Source organism: Rissa tridactyla, chromosome 5 (assembly GCF_028500815.1).
Source record: "Rissa tridactyla isolate bRisTri1 chromosome 5, bRisTri1.patW.cur.20221130, whole genome shotgun sequence".
In the NCBI taxonomy this organism is placed as follows: domain Eukaryota; kingdom Metazoa; phylum Chordata; class Aves; order Charadriiformes; family Laridae; genus Rissa; species Rissa tridactyla.
Window position 1 is genome coordinate 11,963,380 of NC_071470.1, and position 23,959 is coordinate 11,987,338.

Consider the following 23,959-nt stretch of genomic DNA (forward strand, 5'->3'; position numbering starts at 1 on the left):
CGACGTGTTCTGCTTGGTCTCTGAGATCCTTTCTGAAGGAGTGATTTTGGCCTTGAGAAGGCTATTTGTGAAATGAAATTTAGGAGAGCAGTTCTCATTCATAAGACCTCTCTGGCTTTTTAAGGAAAACCTTTATAGCTGGTTTTCCCCTTGTTTCCTATCAACATTTTTTCACAGAGAAGCTAAACTGGGGTGCTGCCCATCACCCTCTCCTCTGAACTCTCATAAATGAGCAGGAACAGGCGTTGCAGTTCCAGCTGGCCAGTAAATGGAGTGTGAAAAAAAGCTTTACCTTTCTATTTTAAAACAGAACAGAGCTTTAAACTGCTGTACATAGAGAGATTACGGGCACTGAAACAGTAAAATAGCACATATCCTGTGCAGCAGATGGCGGGAGATGAATATTTCAGTCTTTCACAATTTTTACTCCATTTTCCTCAAGTGTTTTATATAGCTCCGTTGAGACACCTTAATTGCTATAGGATACCTTCTCTCAGCAAAGATTTCCAAGAGTATTGCCAGTTTGCAATACAGGGGAAGACAATATTTAAGCCAAAGCAACATCCTTAAAACAAAACCCCTCTTTACATTTAAGAGTCTGTCTGTAGTCCGGTAAAGGAATAAGGTTAGGGTATGGTGAGACAATTTGAAATTATACAATTCTGGGCAGGAGCAACGCTGCAGACTCCTGTCAGGTATCCGTTAGCATCAACTGAAAATACTTATTGGTTCAAATTGCCTGGAGAATCTCCAGTTCAGCAAGTGAGAAGGCAGAGGACAGCAAGGGGAGTGGGAAGCAGGAGCAGACGTTCTCAAAGGACCTGGTTCTGAACATGCACGTTCAGTAACGCCAGACCGATACTTCCAACCCCTGTTGACAAACCACTGGTAGGCTTTCGATACTACCAGTGGCACAGGGAAACTCATTGCTGTGCATGCCTGATAAGATGAAGGAGCGGTGAAAAAACATCATGCAGTAGTGACCTGAATATAGAGGGCATGTTTCAGTAGCGTTTTCTCTTTTTTTTCTTTATAACAAGTTCTAGAAATGTTGTAATATTTAGCCTTAATTTTCCCCACAGATACAGTTAAGATACTCAAAAATACATAGGGAAAACTCCTCCTTCCTACCGCAGGCATACGAAAGAGCCCTCATGAGCTCCTGGAGTAGAAAAAGGGACTGCTTTGGAATGGGTCGTGCAGAGTTCTTCTGCTTCTACTGAGAAGAGAGCACTGCAAACCTTTGACATGCAGATCTCTCACTTCACGATTATACAGAGGACATAGTTTTGGCCAAGAGCCAGGTCAACTCCTGTTGTGATCACTACGAAGCAGTGATCACATACGAAGCACGCTCTGTATGAAAATGGAACGAACCGGAGTTTGTCTCTCAGAAAAACAAACAGAAATACCCCTTCAAAATCCAGCAGTTCCATCATCTTGCCCTTACGTATCTGTTTGCTCTCTTTCCCCGAGAGAATCTTCTCTAATGCCATCAGGAGCTCAGCCCACCTCCACGGTGACTGCTTAGTCATGGTCTGCAGAAGGGGCTTAGAGGAGAGAGGGAGGTACCAGGTGTGTTTGTGAAAAAGAAGCTGTAATCTGGAGACTGCTGCTGTCAGTAAAAACCTGCAATTCAAACTCCTCTGTCCTTTTCGAGGTTCTTCGGCAGTAAAGCAGACCTGCCCATCTAACTTTCCATCTGGAGCGAGGATGCTGCTGTGCCATCCTTGGAGGATGCGCGTTGTGAGGGGAGACAGAAGTCTACAGCATGAAATGATCAAAACCCCAAACTGAACCTGCAAAATATAAGATTTCATGAAACATACAGCTAATGAAACAGCAACATCACAGCAGCTTATAATTTCAGCTTGAAGCCTATTACTAGCCACACCATTTGCCTTTTATATTCCTGGCTTCCCTGAAAATGGTTGCCATCGCAATCAGCACTATTCATGGTAGTGCCGGTTCCCCAGTCCTTTTAGCCTGGGTCATAATCAAGTTTTCTGTAGTGTTTTTTTTTTTTCTTTTAATGTTAGGGATACAAGTGTTTTATTTGCTCATTGTTTCTTTACCGCCCTCCTCAATAAAAGTGTTTCTTTTGTATTGCTTACAGGTCTGGTTCTGTAGGAGATTATGTTCTCCCATCCCCTCCCTCCCAGGCGTGCACTTGCTTGAGCTGCTGGTGTGGGAGAGCACGGTGTTTCTATCCGCTATGCTTAAGCTCATGCAGACACAACCTTTGCTGTAAAACCAATCCCACAGCATTTAGCCCAAGTGTGCCATTTCCTCCTTCCAGGCCATGATACGAATGTGGTCTTTCATATGGTACAACTGGAAACGTTTGGGAGTTTCAAGAGGAGAAATTTTTATGAAGTTACGTGTCCCTTGCAGGTGGCACAGCTCTAGCATGGGGAACTTACTTTTTCCAGTTCCCCTCGCTTCTTCTAATCCATGTGTGAAGGCCAGGCAAGGTTGCTCCCTGGCATAATCTTGAACATTAAGAAAGATGCCTGATTAATGCATGCGCACACGCAGCGCTCCGCAGAGATGTGCCTGGTTAACACTAACGCTGCTGTCAATAATGAGCTTTCCAGAAGACAGGATGCTCAGCCACGCTCAGAAGCACAGCACTGGCCATGCCTGGGGACATCCCAGTGGTGTTCAGCTCCAAGGCAGGCATCTGAATGGTGTCTGCCTTGCTTTCTGTCCTGATGTTTTGTTATGGAAGCTGAGCAAAGTATCATTCGTGGTGTGAACATTTTCATAGAATCATAGAATTGCCTAGGCTGGAAGGGACCTTTCAGATCATCGAGTCCAACCATCAACCTAACTCTGACAATAAACCATGTCACTAAACACTACGTCTACCCACCTCTTAAATACCTCCAGGGGGTATTTGCTTGCTAGTGCACTTGTTTTGGCAACTGGGAAGACACTCATGTGCAGAACTAGGAGAGCTTGCTCCCACCATAGGTAGGACACAGGGAGTGCAAGCAGATGTATGATCAAGGACTACATGAGGAGAATGCTAAAACAGAGGCCGTAGCCTCTGCAGGGTAACTCTCGCTGCCTAAATTTAGGCCTCTAGTGCTAGCTGAGATGTCCCAGAATATCTGAGACATCTGCACAGAGCTGGCAGCAATGACACAGGAGCTACAGGAGGTCCGTGTCATGCTGGAGGCCAGGCGTCTCCAACGCTCGAGCGTCTGAAAGGACACAAGAAGCTCAGCAGCTGAGTCGCGCCCCTGGGAGCTGGGGGGCGACAATGAAAATATGATTCAGTCCTTGGCAAGTTGTTTTCTGTAGATAATCAGTGTTTGCCAATGGGAACACAACTCAGCCTGAATCAGGCTGATTATTTCAGGAATTTTGGTTGCCGTTCTGCCTTCTGTTGTGGAAAGAAACATCTCTGTTATGTCGTTATGAGAGACATCAGCTATGAGGCAATATTTAAGCCCGCTTGGCAGGCTGTGTAGACTACCTTAATGCCTCAGTCACAATGCAAATGCTGCAAACCAAGGCTTCCTCCAACACAATGTTTTGAAATAAAAATACTAAGGGGGTTTGTCTTGTTGATTTGCAGGAGGACTGCGTTCCCAGCTAGTTTAAAGGCTGTGGCTTGCCTTGTTTCCTTGGGGATGGTCGTTCAGTTTCTGCTGGGGAAGATGGATGGTCCTGGTTCTCCCTTGGTCAGGTCCATAGCCTCTTTCAGGCAGTTCCTCACCTGTGGATCAACACCACTGCTCCCAGCCTCTCCTGTTTTCTGTTTCTCATCCCCTTCCCCCTCCTTGTCTCCATAAAATATGACAAACAGCACTGTGTTACACAAACTCTTCTGCCACAGTGGAAACATCTGTAGCCTGAACACTCCTGCAGAAATGTCGCTTGGGGGAATCGCTCCTCATTTTATGAGAAATCTCTTTCAAGGCCTTGGAGGGGCCAGGGAGGGAGGGAGGGGACGCTGGGTTTGACACTAGTTCTGTGTTGTTTTTCAGGGATTTTGTGGAAGAATGTTGTGTCTGATTTTGTGGATTGTCAAAATGAAGCCAGATGGCAGTGGATTAAGTGTAATGCTGCTTTGTTGTTCTTGGGTTCGCAACTGCGCTTCCCCTTGAGCAAGGGAGCCCTCCCCGCGCAGCAGCCCCAGCCCTGTGTTTCCCCGGCCACCGAGTGCCCCTTCCCATGGGCTCCCAAAAACGCTGCCCTGGAGGAAGGGGAGAGGGGAAGCTTTATTTTCGTGAGGGCTGCTAATTGGAAACTGCCTACTTGATATTTTTCGTGCCTAGATTATTCACCAAGAGCCTGTTTGCTGCTCTCTTCATCCGACGAAATACGGGTATTTTGCAATTGTAGTAATCGGTTTGCTCGCTGAAGTGAAGTCGCCGGGTGAGCAGTTGAGCCAGTGAAGCCTGGTTTCTTACGGATTTGTGTCTGGTAGCTGGATTTCCTGATGTTTAGAAAGGCGTGAGTTCAACTGAAGTGTTTCCCATGAGGCATTCAAGTATTTCAAGCCTTTTGTTGATTCTTCAGTGTCTAATAAGGGATGTATTTATGCCTCAACCTTCCTCTCCGTGTGAATGCCTAATGGGGTCTCTTTCCTCTACCACTCTGCCTTATTTTCTTTATACTTATGGGCACATAATATCTTTTAGATCGTTATCCTTTGTCAAAGTTAGGGCACTGGAGATAGCCACTGGGCTCTGAAGGTACAGAGGGAGGCAGGCACAGAGAGAAAGGTGTGATTGCCTCAACTTTTAGTCTAGCAAATTGGGTTAAGGATAAATTATTAATTAGGGAGAAGGTGAATTTAAAGTTGTGATGTTGATTATTTTCTAGTTTCTTAATTAAAGTTAGATAGACAAATTTCCTCTTAGAAGTATCATTCTTCTCTGTACCCTCTCCTTTCAGCGTGAACAGATTTTCCTTTCCAGGGTAGTTTTTGATAGTTTTGCTTTTGAGCACTGTCCTATCCATCACCCAGAGCCTTGAGAGGGCTGCTTAAGCTCTGCTCCATTTGTTCATTCCCTATGGACCAGCGCAATCCCCCCCAGCTTATGAAAACACCAGCAAAGGATGCTCTACATTTTTCCTTTCAGACTACAGCATCATTTCAACCGTAATCTTAATACTTTCCATTTAATTTACTCCTCCATGATCTTTCATTGCAATTTCAGTCTAAACCAGCAAATTTGATTTTGTAACAAAACTGCACTTCTTCATGTAGCCCGGCAAAGGTCTGGTCCGAGTTTGTTGCAAAGTCCTTGGGCCTGGAAAACATTCTGACAAAAACCTGCTGCCTTGATAACAGAGGAGAAACCACAAGCCAAGCCAGTGTTGCTGCTTTGTTGTGCTCTGTCCTGCTCTTCCCTAGGAGAGCTTCGCAGCTGCTCAGAAATGGGTTTGAAACTCAGCTGTACTTCACAACTGCCCGGAGCTTTTTAGCTGCCTTCGGCAAGTCACCATCCCTTATCTTTGTTGAGACTCAGCCTTTCCAGCATGACTTTCATGTCACACACAAAGCCCTGTGCAGATCCATGTAATGTTGAGTTGTTCTGGATTCCTGATCTGATCTCAGCTGCTTAGCTTGCAAATTCTTTGATGTGCAGGCTTTCTGTGTGGTTTGCACAGCACGGTCTACCCTGAGAGTGTTTAGCAAAAGAAATTGCGGGAGGAGGGGGGCTGAAATTAGGGTAATGTTTGCTTTTATATTGCATGTTGTTATAGTATAGAATATAGATAGCCTTAAGCTAGTCACCGTCTCCAAAACGTAATAAATCATGACAATTTTATTGTGACCAGCAATTACCAAGATGCTCAGAAAGACCGGGGTTTCCTAACCTTCAGTTCAGTGACTTTAAAGATAAATTTTTCCTGATTCTTGAGGAGATACCCTGGTGATGTAAAGGAAATTTTTCAAAGAATTCATGTCCTAGTACTCAGTTTGTAACCTCTGCATTTCACCTTCTGCCTTGGTGGTCCAGCGGGGGCGGCCCCAACATCAATTCTGAGTGTTCTTTCATCTTCCCTGTACTACACTGCGCAGTCCGGAAGGTATAAATTAGACATACTCAAGTATTCCACTAATGTGCTTAGTCTATTTTAAGCAGAAAATTCACTAATGATTTATTTTCTGTTAAGCAGAAGTAGGTTTGGATGTGCTTTTGTTTTTGTTTATTCGCAGAAGTATTTTTCATTTATATTGTGAGCTTCTCCCCCTCAAATTCTTCTCCTGTTTTTCTTTACTGTATCCTGTTGTAATATTCCCTTTGGAAGGTCTTTTAGAGACTATTTTTTTACGGATTCTAAAAACTTCCTTCCTGGCATTTGCATTCTCTCTTCAGATGTCAAAATCAAAGATAATGGTCCATTGCTGGTGTTTTGGGAAGGGAGGGGTAGGCAAGGGAGTTCTCAGTCTCCACACACTCGGCGAGTCAACGTACTTTACGTGCGGTGTGAGGGACCTAGTGTGTACCAACAGTAGTTCACTGTTAGCCAGTACAAGGAGGAGACATTGAAATTCAAAGCAAGCGTTTTGAAAATTGTCAGTATTTTCTGATCCATTTCCCCCCACACAAAGCGAACAGATCTCCCAAGGAACTTGGTGAACATGGTGCAAATCTAAATACGAATGGCGATTTTGTCCACGGGGCATGAATATAGACTTGTTCTGGGGTACTTGTCAGGGATGCTCTGAACAACTGCTTCAGCCCGAAGCCTGTGACAGATGATAGCAACCCCATTCATATACACATAGTAACTACCTCGTTCAGCAGGAAGCTCCCAGCACCAGTTCCCTGGCAAAAGCAGCAAGAGGGAAGGTTGGTAGTGTGAAGCACGGGTACGTCGACATTGAACCTGTGGAGATTTGGGTTCGTTTCCTGCCATTATATCATACACAGAAATAGTTTGGTGGCTTTGCTGTCCCAGATCTGGAATGTTTCAGCCTACGTGGTCTACAGAGGCCTGAAACTACAACAATAAAATGTTGTTGTGTCCGTGTTATCAACTGAGATTCACATAGCAGAACTGTGGTCGAAGTGCTTTTAAAAAAGCTTCTGTTTCATATGCCTGGGCCAGACCTTCATTTTTACCTTTTTAACAGTTAAAAGCGTCCAACAGAGCTTCTCCGGGTATAATTATGTTAGAAAAAGCACAGAAAATATTCACTGAAGACATCGCCAGGCACTGATGTAATGTCAAATAAGTCTTATCTTCTCTACTTAGCCGAAGAGCTTTGTGTGGTTTTGCTGCAGGCCATAATACAGTGAAAGGGGAAGTACACTACGACACTAACCCAATAATATGAGATTTGTAAGTCAGCTAAATGGACTTGCTTAAATTTGTTTTAAATAGTTTTGATGGAGTTGCCACTTCTAAGGCATTTCATGGTACGATGCATATAAAAGAAATGTTCTCTCAAGGAGCTCTCATTTGAAATGATACCCAAGCGTTCGCATTGTGGACTGTAGACAAAACCGTTCTTAATAATAAAAGTGATAAATATTTCCATTAGGAACTGTTCAAATTTCATTCAACCTTTTTTTGAATTTTATATATAAGTGTATATAATATATCGTACAGTTATACATCCATTTGTTACGGTTTTTGAAAACACGCAAGATCTGAAATTTATAGCGTGTAAAAAAGTATAGTTAAACAGATCCGCGAGCACCAAAGCCAAAGGATCCTGGTTTGCTGTGGATTCATGAGTGCCGTGAGCTCCAAGAGGAGATTTTCCTGCTGTTTGGACATTCAAGACTTCTTTCCCGTGCTAGGAATGGGAGCTCTGCATTTTAGGAAGACATTCTCAGTGAGAGTTTTCTCACAGTGAAAATGCTATCAGTCTTTCATCTCCACCTGAAAGCTAACCCGCTTTCACCAAACTTGTTTAATCGCTGTTGAAAGCCCTTCTCATTTGTCAGAAGTGGTTGAAGCTGTTCCTTGAATCCAGAAGTCGCTGTGGGCTCTGGGAGCCTGACAAGCACTGTTACGTGAGCCGCTGGAAACTTAAAATGCATGTTCTGTGTGAGGGCAGAAGCCCACGAAAGGCCAGAGCTTGGGCTGCGTGGGGAGGGTCAGCAAAGCTGCTCTTCTAGTCATTGGTTTTAGACCTTTTTGCTTTGGAAGCAGACAACTTTAGGAAAAAGTAGCACTTACTCATTTTAGCTTTAGGTTACATCTCCATGCTAAATGCCCTCTCTTATCAACATCTCCCAGTTTGCAAAGGGCATTGCCGAGGAGGTTCTCTGTGTGTATGTATTACACGTTATACGCTTTATTTGTCCCCATGTAGACATGTTTGTGTGCCCTTACAACTTTTGTTTCTGATGTAATCTATACCCTATGCATTGCACTTTCCCTTGGATAAATGAATTAGCAATCTAAGCAATTGGCATGCAAAAGGAGTCGTGCTTAGACCGATGCTTAATTCATTTAGTAAAACAAAGGGAGGTCATTTGCAAGACGTGCACTCTCCCCTGTTTGCGGAGCTTGCTGGGCCAGCAACGCTCTGTGCCTCAATCTCCAAGCAATAAAACGTTCAGCCTGAAAGGGCTGGGCTGCTCAGGAGCTGATGTATTGGAAACATCTCACCTTCTTGAAAGGAAGCCACCCCTTCCTACGTGCTCTGTCCCACCAGCTGATAACTTCTGTGGGTTTTTTTTGTGTGTGTGGATATACTAGAACTTACAGTGAGTGTGACCTAAAGAATGCAGCCTTCCAATACCTAAAGATATTGGAAGGTATTATAGCAGCCTTCCTGTACCTAAAGGGGGCCTACAGGAAGGATGGGGAGGGACTCTTTATCAGGGAGTGTAGCGACAGGACACGGGGTTATGGCTTCAAACTGAAAGAGGGTAGATTTAGATTGGATATAAGGAAGAAATTTTTCACTATGAGGGTGGTGGGTCACTGGAAGAGGTTGCCCAGGGAGGTTGTGGCTGCCCCATCCCTGGAGGTGTTCAAGGCCAGGCTGGATGGGGCTCTGAGCAGCCTGGTCTAGTGGGAGGTGTCCCTGCCCATGGCAGGGGGTTGGCACTAGGTGATCTTTAAGGTCCCTTCCAACCCGAACAATTCTGTGATTGTGTGTAACGCTTGCATACCTGAAAGTACGTCATTTTCCTAGTTGTAGCAATTAGTTCAATAAAAGATACAACCTTTCCACACAAGGAGAAGATCCTTTACCTCTCTGACATAAGAGCAGAGGCCCCAGAGCATCCTGTCTCAAATTTACACCTTCACAAGTTCCTGTGGTACGCATGGACATAACTATACTTGATAAAATGTGCCCTGGTTTTCTTTAGCTAGATTGCACAGGGTTTAAGCCCTTTAAGGGACGATCCAGTGTTCAGTGCAGTCAGTGAAAGCTCCTTCCCCAGAGAGGTTTGTCCTCTGATGAAAAGGCAGGTGCCGGGGCGTGAGCAGGCACGTCCCAGATGATGGTGGGCACCGGCACAGCCCCTGCCTGTTCCCAGCAAGGCTCTGCTGCTGAAAACAAGCGTCTACAAGTGGGCAACTCCCAGACGCTAATGCATTTCTTCCTCCTGTGCGAAACACACCTGTGCCTGTTCAGAGAGTTTCTCTGAAGGGCTCGGGGCAGCGCTGAGTCCTGTGGCTGCAGGTCTCGCAGCCGACTGCAATTCATGGGTACGTCCTGCCTGTGTGACCTACGTGGAGGACTTGGGCTGGCATTAAAAATGGCATTTGCTGAACGACATTGCGAAGCGACCTGCAAAAACAGGACGCTCCAACGCAGAAAGAATGCTACTTGATGCCATTATTTAACTATTAACTATTTAACAAATACAGTACCCCAGCCAGCCTCTGTCAGCATCCCATGGGCCAGCACAAAATATACTCCGTTGGTTTTGGACTGACCATGGAGCAAAACCATGTGCTGGCATGTAATATATGCAGTACTAAATGACGCAGAGATGGAATAGGTGCGGCAATAGGTGTGAACAGGGGACAAAATCTTGACTATTAGGAACTGCCACAACTGTATTTAGAGTAACAGCACGCCGAAGGGGGTTAAGAAAGTAAATGTGGTTCAAATTGGCCACGTCAGGAACAAATTAAATCAGCTTGGTAGAGGATCCAAGGAGAAACGCATTTGGAAACGCTTATATGCTGAAGCTGAGAGTCTGGCTAATAAGGAAGAAGAACTGGAATTTCTCAATAATCAAGATAAATTCAACTTAATTGTCTCATCAGGTTTCAGTGCTAGAGGGACCAGTATGTCAGAATATTGTATAAGCTGTTTAAGCAGGCTAAGGGAGATAAAAGAAACTGCGCGAGAGGAATGACTTTGTGTATGACCCAGTGACTTCTATCTGCCTAACTTAGAACTGGGAAGTGCAGGATCTTAAGAAATGCAGTGCAGTATGCTGATTACCAAAGCCCAGGAGCGAGCAGGGGTGGGCAGAGGTGATACCGTAAGTCACTGAGCTGAATCTGAAGACAGGATGAGCTGCTACCACGTGTGGGAAGAGAACCGTGTAATTATGGGGAGCTCTATTTTGGAGATTTACTGAAGATGTCATTTAGCTACCTGTGAAACATCACTAGAGCAGCATTAAATATTACATGATAGGTCTACAAAGCAAATGCGTCAAACCTGGCGTGGAAGAATTCTGCTTTTAGGCGACCTCATAATAAATAAAAATGAACTTATCCACTCGACTGGAAATCAGGGGTTGTCTCAGGAAGAAGCGATCGTGACCTGAATACATCCACTACAGTTGAAAACAGTCCCAAACAGTAATATTTATACATGGTATTTTGAAAAGGACAACTTCCCAAAGCCAAGGACAGCCCTTAATAAAATTGACTGGGGAAACAAAAAATATGAATGAAAATGGCAAGATTTTCAAGAAGAGTTTGCTAAATGGGCACAACATTGTTAAGATAACATGTGGCAAAAGAAGACAAAAAGTAGAAATGTGCTAACACATACGTACACATATGTTTAAATGCATATGTATTTGTCCACACATATTTATATATGGGGCTATGTATGTATAAATATCTGTAGACACACATGTGAGCATGAATATACATAGTACTTACATATTTAAATAAACTGTGGGGCTGTACATTGGAAAAAAGAGGAGATAGAAAAAGGGAGATAGATAGTGGTTGATATTTATGTGTTATAAAGTATGGAATTACTAGCAAAAGCTAAAGCAAAATCTACTCTTGGCAAGCAAATAGTGTTCTAAAGGAGTTTTTAATTCACATAAGGAAAAAAGATGTAGCAATGGTGTAGGCTGAGCAAGGATTGAAGGTACTAAACCAGTTAATAAGAAATGCATAGATGGCTGAAATGTTCAGAAAATATTTCTGGTTTATGTTTGGAAAGAAACAAGATGATGTACATATATCATGTGAGGATGATGAATTCTTTTACAGCCCCTCTATAATTTAGACAACGTTAGATGACTCCTACTTTAGGAAAACAGCTTTAAAGCAGTAAATCCTGTATAACCTGCAGCTATGCATCCTAAAAATTTAAAAAAAAAAAATGGCTGAGAAATTGCCTGGCCCACCGATGTGAGCTTTTAACAAATTTGGGGATATGGAGAAATTTGCCAAGACTGAAAGCGTGTTCTTTTTTTTTTTGCCAATGTCCTAACGGCACAAACTGGATAATTCTGATAACGGCAGGGCGGCTTGCCTGACCTCACTTCCTCACTTCCACTAAAATAACAGAGAAGCTGATATGGAGATTCAAGTAATAAAGAACAGAAATATTATTAATGGCAGCTAGTGATGTTTTCATTAAACACAGGTCTTGTCAGGTAAGCTTGACTTGCCTGGTTTTATGTAAGATTACCTGCTTGGCTAATAAAGTAACTATATAGGCACAATAGACCCTGAAAGCGTTCAGCTCGGTATTCTTACATAATTGGATCAAAAATGAAGCATTTTACATTCTTGTGTAAGCACATGTCAAGAGGCTAAGAACTGGTGTATCAAAAGCAGTTGATGCAAAATCACATTAACAAGGGTATTTCCAGTGAGATTCTAGTGCCAAAATCAGGACTCAGCCCGCTTCTGCTAATCTTCACTTCTTGGTCTTGCAGGAAAAATGCTGGATCACTCACTGATCGTGCAAAGTGCTATAGAAAAGGGAATCTGAATTGCTTAAAAAGTGGAGTTCAGACCAAATAAAGAGTGTTTTAATACAGACAAATGTAAAATTGTAAACCTGGGAACATGTAGCACATCTACAGAAATTAAGAAGACAGTTTAGGAAAAAAAATAATGAGTTTGGAAAGGCTTTAGAGATCTTAACGGACAACCTCAGAACATAGCCCTAGCCCAATGGCAGGGAGAAATGTCTAGTGTGATCATTGAGTACACACGCAGAAGGGAGTCAAGTCGGAGCAAGGGTCTGATTTTGTCTGTGTTCGTAGTTTCTGTGCGTGTAGGGAGACTCATGTGCAGTAACGTCAATCCCATCACAGCTGGCACTTTAAAAGATGATTTAAAAATTGGAGGGGAATGCAGGGGATAGCAGAAATCTTACCGAAAGGCTAGGTAATATACCGGCTAGTTGAGGATAGGTAATATACTTGCCAGATGGAGCACAGTCTTTTCGGTCCACCTGAAAAACACACGTGGATGTTAGTGCGAGTATAACACAGGTAGTGGTACAAGATGCAGATACCAGCTTGAGAAGGGCTCTTTCAGCCAGCTAGGAAATGCGTAATGTGAATTAATGACAATAACCTGAAGCAGTGTCATCAAATTAGCAATAAATTATCCATATGTTTTTACAAGTATTAATGATTAATTCCCAGAACAAGCTACCAAAGAGACTGGTGGACTCCCCACCTTTTGGTTCTTCAAACCAGGATGGGACGCTTTTTTAGAAAGATTCCTGGTGGGACTAAACCCAGGCAGTGGGGTCGAGAAAGGGCACAGAGCAAGGGACGTGTCAGCCTGTGACATGCGAGAAGTCAGGCAAGATGACCTCCTTCTCTCTTCTAGTCTTGAACTCTATGAACTGCTCTCAGGATATAAACATGAATGTGAAAGTTAATTCAAGGGTGGACTGCACCCGCTACGTATTTGTACATGTATTTAATACAGACATTTAACTCCACCATAAGCAATTCCCTTTACTGTGTATAAAAAAAGTACATGAGAATTAGCGAGATGCTTTTTATGCCAGAGACTTCCTTGGTAATTAGGAGCAAGTCACTTAATTTCTGTGCCTCAGTTTGCCCACTTCTAGAGAGTGAACCCAGCTTTCCTCAGTCCCTCCTTCCACGCTGGAGAGACCTCTGGGAGGTACTACGCAAACGTATTCTTCCAAAAAAGCACGGGCTATCCAAAAACTGGGGTAGGGCACAGGATTGATGTTTTTGATGGATCAGAGGGCTTCCATCCTGCAGAAGGTATCCGCGTTACCTTGGTCAGCAATCCACCCGTACCGTGAACCGTGACGAGATAAATATAATTGTCCTGGGATTGGTTATGTAACGAGCTTGCTTTGCAATTTAACTAATGAATGTGCTGAGAGCCCAGATTAATCTTTTAACTTCAACAATTTCTCCCAAGGGAAAACATATAGAGCCTGGCTATCTGTAATATTATCCTCTCCCAACTGCCAGAGTGATTTGGCCACTTGAATGTTTGTTTTGCTGACGTACGTACAGCTCGTGTGTTCGCGGATCATTCTGGAGGAGGTGGAAGGAGCCCTGAGCTTCACTTGACACTGTACAGACGGGTCTGCGGGCTTTCCCAGTCGGAGCCCTTCCTGACGGATGCCATGCGAGCTCTTTGGTGGGATGGTTTTAGTTGCTGGTATGGCACAAGTTGCTGTTTTGCATTTTTTTTTCCCGGTAGCGACATACTTAATTCTGTGCACTTTCAGCCCATGAAAGCTGTCTGTTTCAGAAAATAGTAGTTGTAAGTCTGGTACTATTCTTGGTTCATTGAGGACAAGAGATTATTTCAATCACGTGGTTTTAGTTTCTTCATTATGTTCCTGTTCTTCTCAGGAGTCTTCCAGAAATTGTAAAGGTACGGGATACAGGAGGAGTAGTAAGTTTTTATGACAAATGAAACATGACTTCCCAGAGTAACATACACTGTGTAAGATCCTTGCCATCTGTAAATTGCACCAAGTAGGTCAGCTTGGAAGTCAACATGCTATTTAAACTGTCACACTCTAGAGAACTGCTCGTGTAACATTGGTGATTAATGACTGCAGAGTCCATAGTCTCATTTCCAGGCAGACTGTCAGTGGCACTCAGTAGTCCCCAGAGAGTCCATAGTACAAGCGCTTGACAATCTTTCCTTTTATCTTTTGTGATCCAGTTCAGATTGCTGACTTTCCAAAAAGAGAAAACAAGGAGAGGGAACTGACATGAAAACACCAGCCTTCATTCTGGAGTAATTCCTAAATCTGATTTCCCCCCCGCCAGCTAGAGTTTGTTCCTATGCCCTGTATGCCTCAACAAGCCGAGGTATATATGCAGTGCAATCCCACGTGAGAACATTATATCAAATGCCCATGCCAGATGTGGATGTGGCCTGCCATCATGGAGGTCGGGGGAGACAGTTTCATCCCGGGAAACCCATCTCCTCCTGGCTGGTCTGTCTCCACCATCCTGAGCTGTGACCCACAGCTCATGATGCACCTTCCCTGGCTCCCCCTTGTCACCGCTGTTCCACCGACGCAGAGTGTCAGCCAGGGCCATCCGCCCTCCACCTCCTGGTTCCCATCCTACCGTCCATCTGTGGGCATCAGGGACAAGGCTATGTTTTATCAGTGTGGGGACATCACAGAAATACTCAACAGCACTGGAGATTTGTAGGGGTTTGGGTTTTTTTGTGTGTGTATGGTTGGACTCGATCATCTCAAAGGTCCTTTCCAACCATGAAGATTCTATGATTCTATGATTCCTTGTGTACTTGAAAGAGATGGCATAGTTCAGCCCCTTGACAGATCTGTGTGGACAAGAATGTAACATGCACAAGAGATGGGACTTTTATTTCCTTTTTTGCAAGCATTCTGCTGTCTGGCCTGGACCAGGGGCTGGAAGACAGGGCTCAGCTGTAGGCAAAGAGCTGACCTGGCCCCTGGCCCATCTGCTCCGGCATCACGGGACTTCACAGGAGGCTGCATGGGCCTCTGTGTTTGCAGGACATGCTGATCTTTTCAACCCAACACAAGTGTCATCCATTACAATATTATCACCTAACATTGGATTATTACAATTTCCCATAATTTGACTTGACTAATCTTTTAACTTAGCTTGCACAGCATGTATTGCCAATGGTTGCAATATATGCTGAAATCATTTCGTTAAAATAAATAAATGAGTGAGTCTAATAGAATAGAGTTTATGGCACGTTGTCCTCCTGGGAATAATTTCAGCAGTAGTGAGGTATGGAATATCTGCAACTGGAAAGGTCTGTCCTTATACCCATATTTGCATAGATTGAGACAAACTGTATGAATTTGTTTTAAATTAAACAGAGCTAAATATGTAACTTTTTCACCTCCAATGTATGAAGCTGTAACAGTGAATTAGAAGTTTACCATGCAGGCGTCATTGCACCAGTCAGATCTATGAGATGCTGCTGTCGTTTCCATGCAAAAGAATGAATCGCAGCAGGAAAAAATACTGTCACTTTTTTGTGCTGTTGATGAAGAAAATCTGACGGAGCCTTTAGCCGGCCGCAGGCAAAGGAGGGAATCTGTAAATAATGCAGTGCACAGGCTGTAGTTTGGAGGAGATCCTTCTATGTTCCTCCCCAGCAGATGAAAGACAGGTTCAACACAGGTTCTTCCATCAACAGGTACAGCTCACCAGCTCTTCGGTTCAGAGCCAATAAATAATTCGCCTTCTGGGGAAATAATTTGCCTGGTATGGGTAAGGAAGTATTAATGCCGTATTCCAGAGCGAAGAATTCAGACAGGAATGAGTGCCCAAGAGGGCTGTTTGGGCGAGCAGGAGAGCGGAGAGTCTTTCTTCTGAGCAGAGACTTAGAGAGTTCGAGTGGGAAGGAAAATAGGAAAACATGTCATGAGATGGGAAAGGCTATTTAAGCAATCCAGTAACACTGGCATGAGAACAAATGAGTTTGAACTGGCCCTGAGTCTGGAAACTTAGAAAAGCCTCCTGGCTGTGGGAGGGGGTGAAAACTTGGCTAGTTTCTAAAATGGAAATTAAGTCTGTAACTGAGAGTGTCTGATGTGGTCACCTGTGACAGCAGGGCTCTGGGCTTTCTGATCTAGGGCGATCAGCCTCGGAGAGACCTCCCATGCGAGGAAGGATTTAAACACACGCTTTGCTCCACGCGGGATGTATTTGCTAATGTTTAAGCTTCTGTAGCTTAAGCATGTTTTTTAAAAGTACATTGCATATGCATAGTTCAATTTTGCAGGCGGCTGACGCATGAGGCTTTTGCATATCTGGCCTTGTGACTGCCGTGGACATCTGGTCCCGTGCGGGCTGTGTCTCTCCGTATTCCATCCATCCCGGAGGAAGAGCAGCAGCTCCAGCAGGGCACTGCCAGCACACACCTGGGTTTTGGGCAACCGAGCACTGGCAGGCTGGCTCGGCAGGGACCCATCCCAGCTTTCCTCCAGCAACTGGGAGCCGGGGCGCAGTGCCGTCAGGGCAGGAAAGGCAAACACTGCTGCAAAGAAGCATCCATCAGGCTAAGGGCGTGACGGTCACACTCGCTGGTAGGACTTGACAGGTCCCTTGATGATTTCTTAAAACAAATATTTAACAAGGGATTTTATAATCACAAGTAGCAAGTATGCTTTTAAAATGTTTGAAGGCAAACAAACTTGCGTAAGAACGGATTGGAGGCCAAGACCTGGTTAGCCATAGATGTTTATATCAGGGGCTGGGGATTTCCTTCCGCCTGTTTTCGGCGTGTACAGCAGTTGCTTGCTTCAAGTCCCGCTCCGAAGTTGCCTTGCTTCCTGAATAACAATTCCTTCCTTAGGAGAAAATGCTCATGATGGCTGAAGTCATTGCATGTATTAGTGATTCGTGTAGTTGGGAGATCAGGGTTTCTTTTCCTCCATTGAAAATATGTTTTAAAAAAAAATATCTTTTTTTGCTGCCACTGCTTTCATAATTAACATGCACACTCAGCTTTTGCATTACAGTGCAGCAGTACAACACCTTATCTGCAGTATAACATCTTACCCCTTTCTTGGGTACTTTTAAAACTAAAAATTACTAGATGAGAGGTCTTAAAGAGGTCTTTATTTTGCAAGGGTCAGGAAATTAGCAGAGCTTGTATTTTCATCCAGCTGCTTCCGGAGTTTACAAATTGCTCTTACATGGTTCAAGTCTTCACCACCAACTTCAAGTGTGCAGGAACAAGGTGAAGATCCAGCTTCCAAAGCATGGACTCGGGGTTAGAGATTGCGGGCCTCATCTTCCTTTTCCAAGGGGAAAGACAAGAGGAATCTTTTGTCTTGAAGCAACCTTCAAGATGGTCCCCTTGACTTTAATTAAATTTGAACAGTTTTGATTGCAAGGCTGAAAGAAGAAAAGAAACGCAAGGAAGGGCCAAACTGAAAATGGACTTTGGTATATGCCGGAAAGAAAAGTAAAAGCTTCAAATTACAGTGTTGTCTGAGCAGCCTGCACACGCTTATCTGCCTGCGGGAGAAATGACCGGGAGGGTGTGGTTTTCTAAACCTTAAATTGCCCAGGTTTCTGCAATTCAGCTTTTCTTTGTACCTTCTGTCATGCCACAGGCTCCCCCGTCTGAGGCGGCTGCTCTCTGCCCGCGGAGCCGGGGCTGACGGCTGAGCGCGGTGTCCCTGCCCCAAACCCGTGCTTTTACCCCCACACGACTCCGCCAGCAGCGGACAAGAGACACGGTGACACGTGAGTTTAAAGGCTTGTATTGGTTTTTTTGTACTGTTCATGCTTTTACCCTTTGGTTGGGCACAGATTGTTCCAGAGGAGCAAAGGCGGAAGGAAATGCTCCGGCAAACAAACCGGCCCCGGTTTGCGGCAGGAGGGAGAGTGCCACGCGGCAAGGCAGCGATGAATATTTACTGTGTCGGTCATTAGCGATTCAGTCTCCCCATAATCTAATGCCGGGATTATTTTCATAATCTCCTGGAGAAGGCCATATAACGTACCTATCTTACGTTCCTTGGTAGCTGGTGTTAAAATACTACTTGTGTTCACACAGACGTGCAAGAGCGCCATGCTTACTTCATTACCTTTTTGTTAGCTTGATGCGTTTGGTTTTCTGTCTTCCTTTTGCTAAGAAGGTTTACTTCTTCAGTAAAGTGTGCTAAAATCCAACCGATTGTCTGTGGAGAGGTGCCATTTGTACTGCAGCTGCTTCAGCCCGTCGTTTTATTAATCCTCTGGAAACCCATTTCTTCCCCTCCCCCAGGTTAAAACCCACAGTCTCGCTGCAGCCTACAGTAGGAGGTAAATCAAGGCTACATTTGCCCCTGCTGTGTCTTGCAGTGTGATTTTAAGCATATAACTGCACCTGAGGTGAGGAGAGAAAGAAAACTTGGTTTAGTTTTTACCTTAGCTCACGTTCTCCTCCACTTATGCTCAGTTTGTAACTCAAATCGTCGTGTAATTCAGTACAGATACGTGCAATGGTTGCAAACCTGCGAATACATGCGAATACACAGAACATTTTATAAGTTTCATTTCTACTGGTGACCCTGATGGTCCATGTAGGAACATGGTACATGCGTGGACGTGCCAACGTAGGACCCAGGACTGCCATGAGGATACGTGGACATCCTCGCACACTGAAGCATACACAGTAGAGTAGAGGTCCAAGTACATAAATCAGCAGGACCTGTTCAAACATTTAAAGCTAGGCACGTCTTGGGGTGTTTTTAATGACTAGGGATGGACTACTTGCATCAAGATCTGCGTTGCTTTGACACCTACCAAGGAAAAACAACACAAAAAAAAAAAAACCCCAACAGGAAAGATGTGCATATTACACTTGTAGTTCATGCTTTCCCCTGCTGCCTGATGGCTAGGAAAGGGTTCCTCCAAGAGCAGGAAAAGCAAGAATACCTTTGGTGACTGTACTGGGCACTACACAAGGCACTTGTTTTCCCATCGTCTCCTGTAGGAATGGAGCTCCCTGTTCATCCCACCCTCCAAAGTGCTTTTTGTTTGCTCATTCAGGTTCATGCAGAACGACATCAAGGCAGCTCCACCACGTTATTGAATCAGCACTGCCTGTTATCTGCTATTGCTGGAAAAGCACAAATGATGATCTATAAATAAATGCTAGGATTCACCGTCAGGCATTTGGAAAGCTGCTGCCTTGCAAGGAGTTGTATCCTCAATACTCCCATCCACTTTCCTGAGACTGAAAATTCCTCTTAAGGAAGTAATCTGTTACTAATTTGCCATTTTCTATTCTTCCACCCCAAACCTCAGAGCCTATGTGTATTTTCCAAAAACATAAATTGAATCAATCTGCGGAAGCTTGTCTCTTCATTATCTTTTGCTTGTCACCTGAAAATATTCCTTCTCCTGCTGCTAATTTCCCTTACTTGTTTGTGGTCCCATACAAACGTCCTCCCCTTCACTCGCACGAGTTCTGCTTTTGGGAAGGCCGTTCCAAGCCCATGTGTTTGAACATTAACTGCATCAGGACTTCATTGTAGCACAGAGTTGGAAAAAGGAATGTTCCTGGCTCTGGGCTGTGATCGTCTATCAGAAGAGAAAATTGAATTGTCTTTTGGAAGAAGTTTGAAGGTGCTGGCATCTTCCCCCAGCACAGCTTTTCTTTTGCAAAACGTGAATAAATCTTGCACGCAGGATGAGATGATAGATTAGCTTCATTTCACTGCGAACCAGGAAATCAAACTACATTGTTTCCAGCAGGAAGGTAAATTAGTAAAGGCTTTCAGATGCAGAGAGTCTCCTCCAGGCTGACTGCTGGAGGGAAGCTGCCCGCTATTTCTGGAGCTGTCGGTCCCGGCCTCGCACTGCAGGGGCAGACGGAGGTCTGGGGCTGGTTTTGAGGGACGCTGTGGCCAGAGCCTTTTGGGAAGCTAACAAAGGCCCTCTCAGGTTAAAATGGCCAGACATTGGTATCACGCAAGGCTGCTTGACTTGGCCCTTGTTCGCAGGGCACGTCCACTTCTTCCACGGGACTTTTTGCTTCTAGAAACTGGGATGCGCAAAGATGCAGTCAATCTTTCCGAGGCTTTCCCCAAAGGCTCAAGCTGAACCTGTAAAAAGGATCGTTACCTGAATCACGTGATTCGAGGGAACTCGACGCGGAACCAGAAACTGTCACCTTCGGTTCACGTTCAGGGAACGGTTAGTTGGCAGCTCCTGTCACGTACAACTGCCTCCAGCTTCGTACTGTTGTCATCCCTCTGAGTAAACACCAATTACTCCTTTACAAGGAAATCAAGGAGCTAAACACCCTGAAACTTCCTACCTGTCTATCGGCTCCTGGCAGCCCTCTCCTTGGTCCTCCAGTTTTACTTTAATACACCTGCACCATTCTTACTGAAACAAAGAGCCTTAGTGAAACAATGGTTTCCATGTGCCAGTAATTTCTTATTAAGGGATGATGACTACTTCTCTGTCTGGATTGATGCATCTTTTCAGCAAATGGCTTGTCTGAAAGCAGGTAGATTTTGATCTGATTTTTGGATATAATTCCAGTCCGCTTTTTGTTTGTCTATTCCCTAGTCATTTGCTTTCCACGCCTATAGCTACATGATATAGACACTGTTGAGACGCTGATGGCAAAAAATATGGGTGATGCTGTTATTTTATTTGCTGTTGTCCAGATTCTTGTTTGTAGCTTTTTATACTATATATTTAACTATCAGTTCACACAGGAAGAACATGGGGTTTCATAGTTACAGTCTGAGGAGTCAGCTGATCATCCTACTGCTATTTAGAAGAATATTGCAGTCTAGATCCAGTCAAAAGGGGTCTGAGACACTGAAGTAGCTATGATTCGTAGGAGGATTTTCAAAGAATAAAAAAATCCCCTTGCCTGCCTACATGCAGCAGTTCACATCTGACCGTGGGGAAGGATGCAGGAAGCAGGACAGTTTGAGCACGTAATTCCTAATTGGTTTCTCATCAGGGGATTAAGCAGCCCACAGTTGGTCTCCACACCCACAGAACCGGTTCGGGAAGCAGATATTAATTCAGCCACAGACTTAACTACCTTTCCCAGGCTGGTGTCACTCGCGTGTCCTGGCTGACAAAACCTTAGTAAGCCTCTTTATTTTAAGGAGAATGTTACAAGGCCATCAGCAACCCATGCATGTTAATTAGCAATGGACTTTATCGGGCATTTCCCACAAAGCTCCAATTAAAGCAGTGACGAATCAAGTCCAGTGAGTAGTACCATACTCAGGGCTGCCGTGTCCCAGCACTGAGCAGGCGAGGGCAGAACCAGGCTCTAGAGGATGTGTTTTAGTAGCTGAGGGCTTGGTCACTGTAATAAACAAAATTTATTTGCTGAGGCATTTGTTGGACAGGGATCTTAGTCATTAGACTGCTGCAAAAAAGTGCCCTGGAATGGAAACTATTGCACAGCCTTAGCTAGAGAGCTGCTTCCACCCCTGCTGCGATACCTCGTGTGTGCCCAGTCCTTTCCATTTGGAAGAGGGTTATAAGCTCTAGCACACAGCTCGCTCCCAAACGAGCAATAGGGACTATCGGCAGAGATAAATGGGCCCCGTCAGCACTACCTCGTAAGAGAGATAACTGAGTGAAAGGCAGCATGCTGTTAGTTCGAGACCCAAAAAGTAACCGGTGTTAGCACCAGAAAGCCGGCAGTCAGACCACAAGTAGTTGGGCTGCTGGCTTCAGCCTCTTCAGTGTGCAATATGTTTCCCTCTTTCAAACACCGCATTTTTCTTAAATATAAAATTCAGCACTCGGCATTGCAAAATGCCCGCAAGCTCATCCAAGCTTCTTTCCCTTGCTCCCTGAAATTTCTGTTTGCAGCTGCATATTGTGTGCCTGCCTATTATTTAGGAGGCTGCCTCTGGGCTGTACTGCTCTCCTAAGTTGTTGAAATTTATTTGCTGACTACCCTGCCTGGCCTTGTCCCCTCCTTTTTCCCGGTTCCTGAATGGGACTGGGCCCCGGCAGCTGTGACTGGGTGGCAGGGAATGCTTTCAGATTGCGTTATTTCAAAGAGCAGAGCGTCACTGTTTCATGCAGCTCTTCAACAGAGACTGTTTTTCTGGTTAGAATTTGTGTGTTCAGTGATTTTTTGTGGATTCCAGTGGCAGGAGAAGGAAATAGTGAGCTATAGTTTGTTATAGGCATTTACAGATCTATAACTTAAATGATAGATTATATATATAATCTTTAATAATAATAATTATATATAAATCATAGTACTGGAGTTAGGTGCAACATAAGTAGAATTGAGATACAGCTGATTAAACCCTTGCTCCATTGAATTCACTTAATTTTGCCATTGAGTGCAATGGGCCAGAGGTTTTACTAAAGCACTCGCTTCTGTTGCTTAGACTAGTCACAGCAGGGAGCCAGATGCTGCAAGCTGCTGCCGTTCCCCCCCCGCCATGAGTGCATGGTCAGCAAGCAGAGGATGCAGTCCCAGAAGTCAGGAGTTGGTGAGGGCTTTCCCTCGGATCAGGTCTGAGAGCATCTCTGTGGCCCCGTTGCTGCACAAGGACTCTTGCGATGGAGGCCGGGCATCGGCATCGCAGGAGCCGTGGCGTCCCCCCATGGCGTGGGAGCGGCCAGCTGCCCCTTCCCCTCCTCACCTAACCGTGCTGCGGGCTGCTCCTAAAAAAGGTCCCCACGGGGTGTTGTGAGAACTCATTAAGTAGTTTGTCAAGCATTAAGGGACTCCTGGATCAGAGGAGCAGTTGTAAAGGCACGGTGTAATTAAAGCACAGCTTGCTTCATTAGGTATTATTAGCAGGGTTCTCCCTCACGTGTTCTGCACTTTGCGGTTATTAAATGCTATCTCGTGGTCACATGTGAGAAGGTGCTGCGTGGTCTGAGGGCGGCAGGCACCGTGGCCGTGGGAGACGGGGTGAGGTGTAAGGCTTCAGTGTCCCCCGGGGCAGAAGTCCTCCGCACTGCTTTCTGCCCCTGCCCTTTCCTTCCCTCTCCAGCAGCTCCTCCCGCCCCTGGCACTGAGGGGCAGAGAGGTGGCATCGCCTGTCTGCCTTGCTGACCCGCTTGGGGCCCTGGGAGAGGATTGCGAGGAGAGATTAAGACTTACTGTGAATCTGTATTAAGTTAAGATTTTCACGTTCCCGTGCATTTCTCTTTGCCTATTGCGTTGTTATTTTCCAGTTAAGTAGGGCAGGCCTGCGCAGAGGACACGTGGTCGGCATGCCGGCTTGCTCGTGCAGATGCTGGTAGCTCTTGCAGCGGTTTTGTTGAGTTTGTTGTGTTTGTCCATGCGGAGCGAACATCGAACAGGGGAGTTCAGGTGCTCTCGGGCTGAGCCACTCGCACGTCACGAAGCTGCGAGTGAGTTGGGCAGGTTGTCCTTTATCCTCACCAACCACACTGGAGTTTGCACCACAAAAGAGACAAAGGCTACTTTAAAGCATTTTAGAGGGTGCTGAGGGTGGGGTGGGATTTTTTTGGTAGATGTTCTTTGTCCCGCAGATTGGGAAGTCAACAAGATTACTTACCTGCTGTCTGAAGGTACAGAATCTTCAAAGCGTAGTGAGCAAAACATCCTAATCGGGACAAGCAAGTCTTCTCTGAGACTAAATAGGCACCACTGGCAACCAGGGTGCCACCATCCAGGTGTGCCTTCCATCTTCCATGCATGATGAACCCCTTTTCTCTGCGCCCCAGTACCCCCCTAGCCCCTTACCATAGCATGCTGGCAGCAGCTTGCAGTCACATCGAGGGCTGATTTTTCCCCCGATGGATCAGGGTCACGGGGAGTTTTGCTGCACTCTTTCAGCTCAGAGAGTAGCTGAACGATG

General features: G+C 45.0%; 1 protein-coding gene across 2 annotated transcripts in view; it reads left to right on the top strand.

Moving 5' to 3' along the window:
• The window catches only part of LNX1 (ligand of numb-protein X 1), a 116,729-nt gene that overhangs the window by 12,419 nt on the left and 80,351 nt on the right, over positions 1 to 23,959 (top strand). For both annotated transcript variants that reach the window (XM_054203192.1, XM_054203194.1), the window contains exon 2: positions 17,747 to 17,879. The gene's annotated coding sequence lies outside the window, so the exon portion shown is untranslated. The remainder of the gene's footprint in view (positions 1 to 17,746; positions 17,880 to 23,959) is intronic.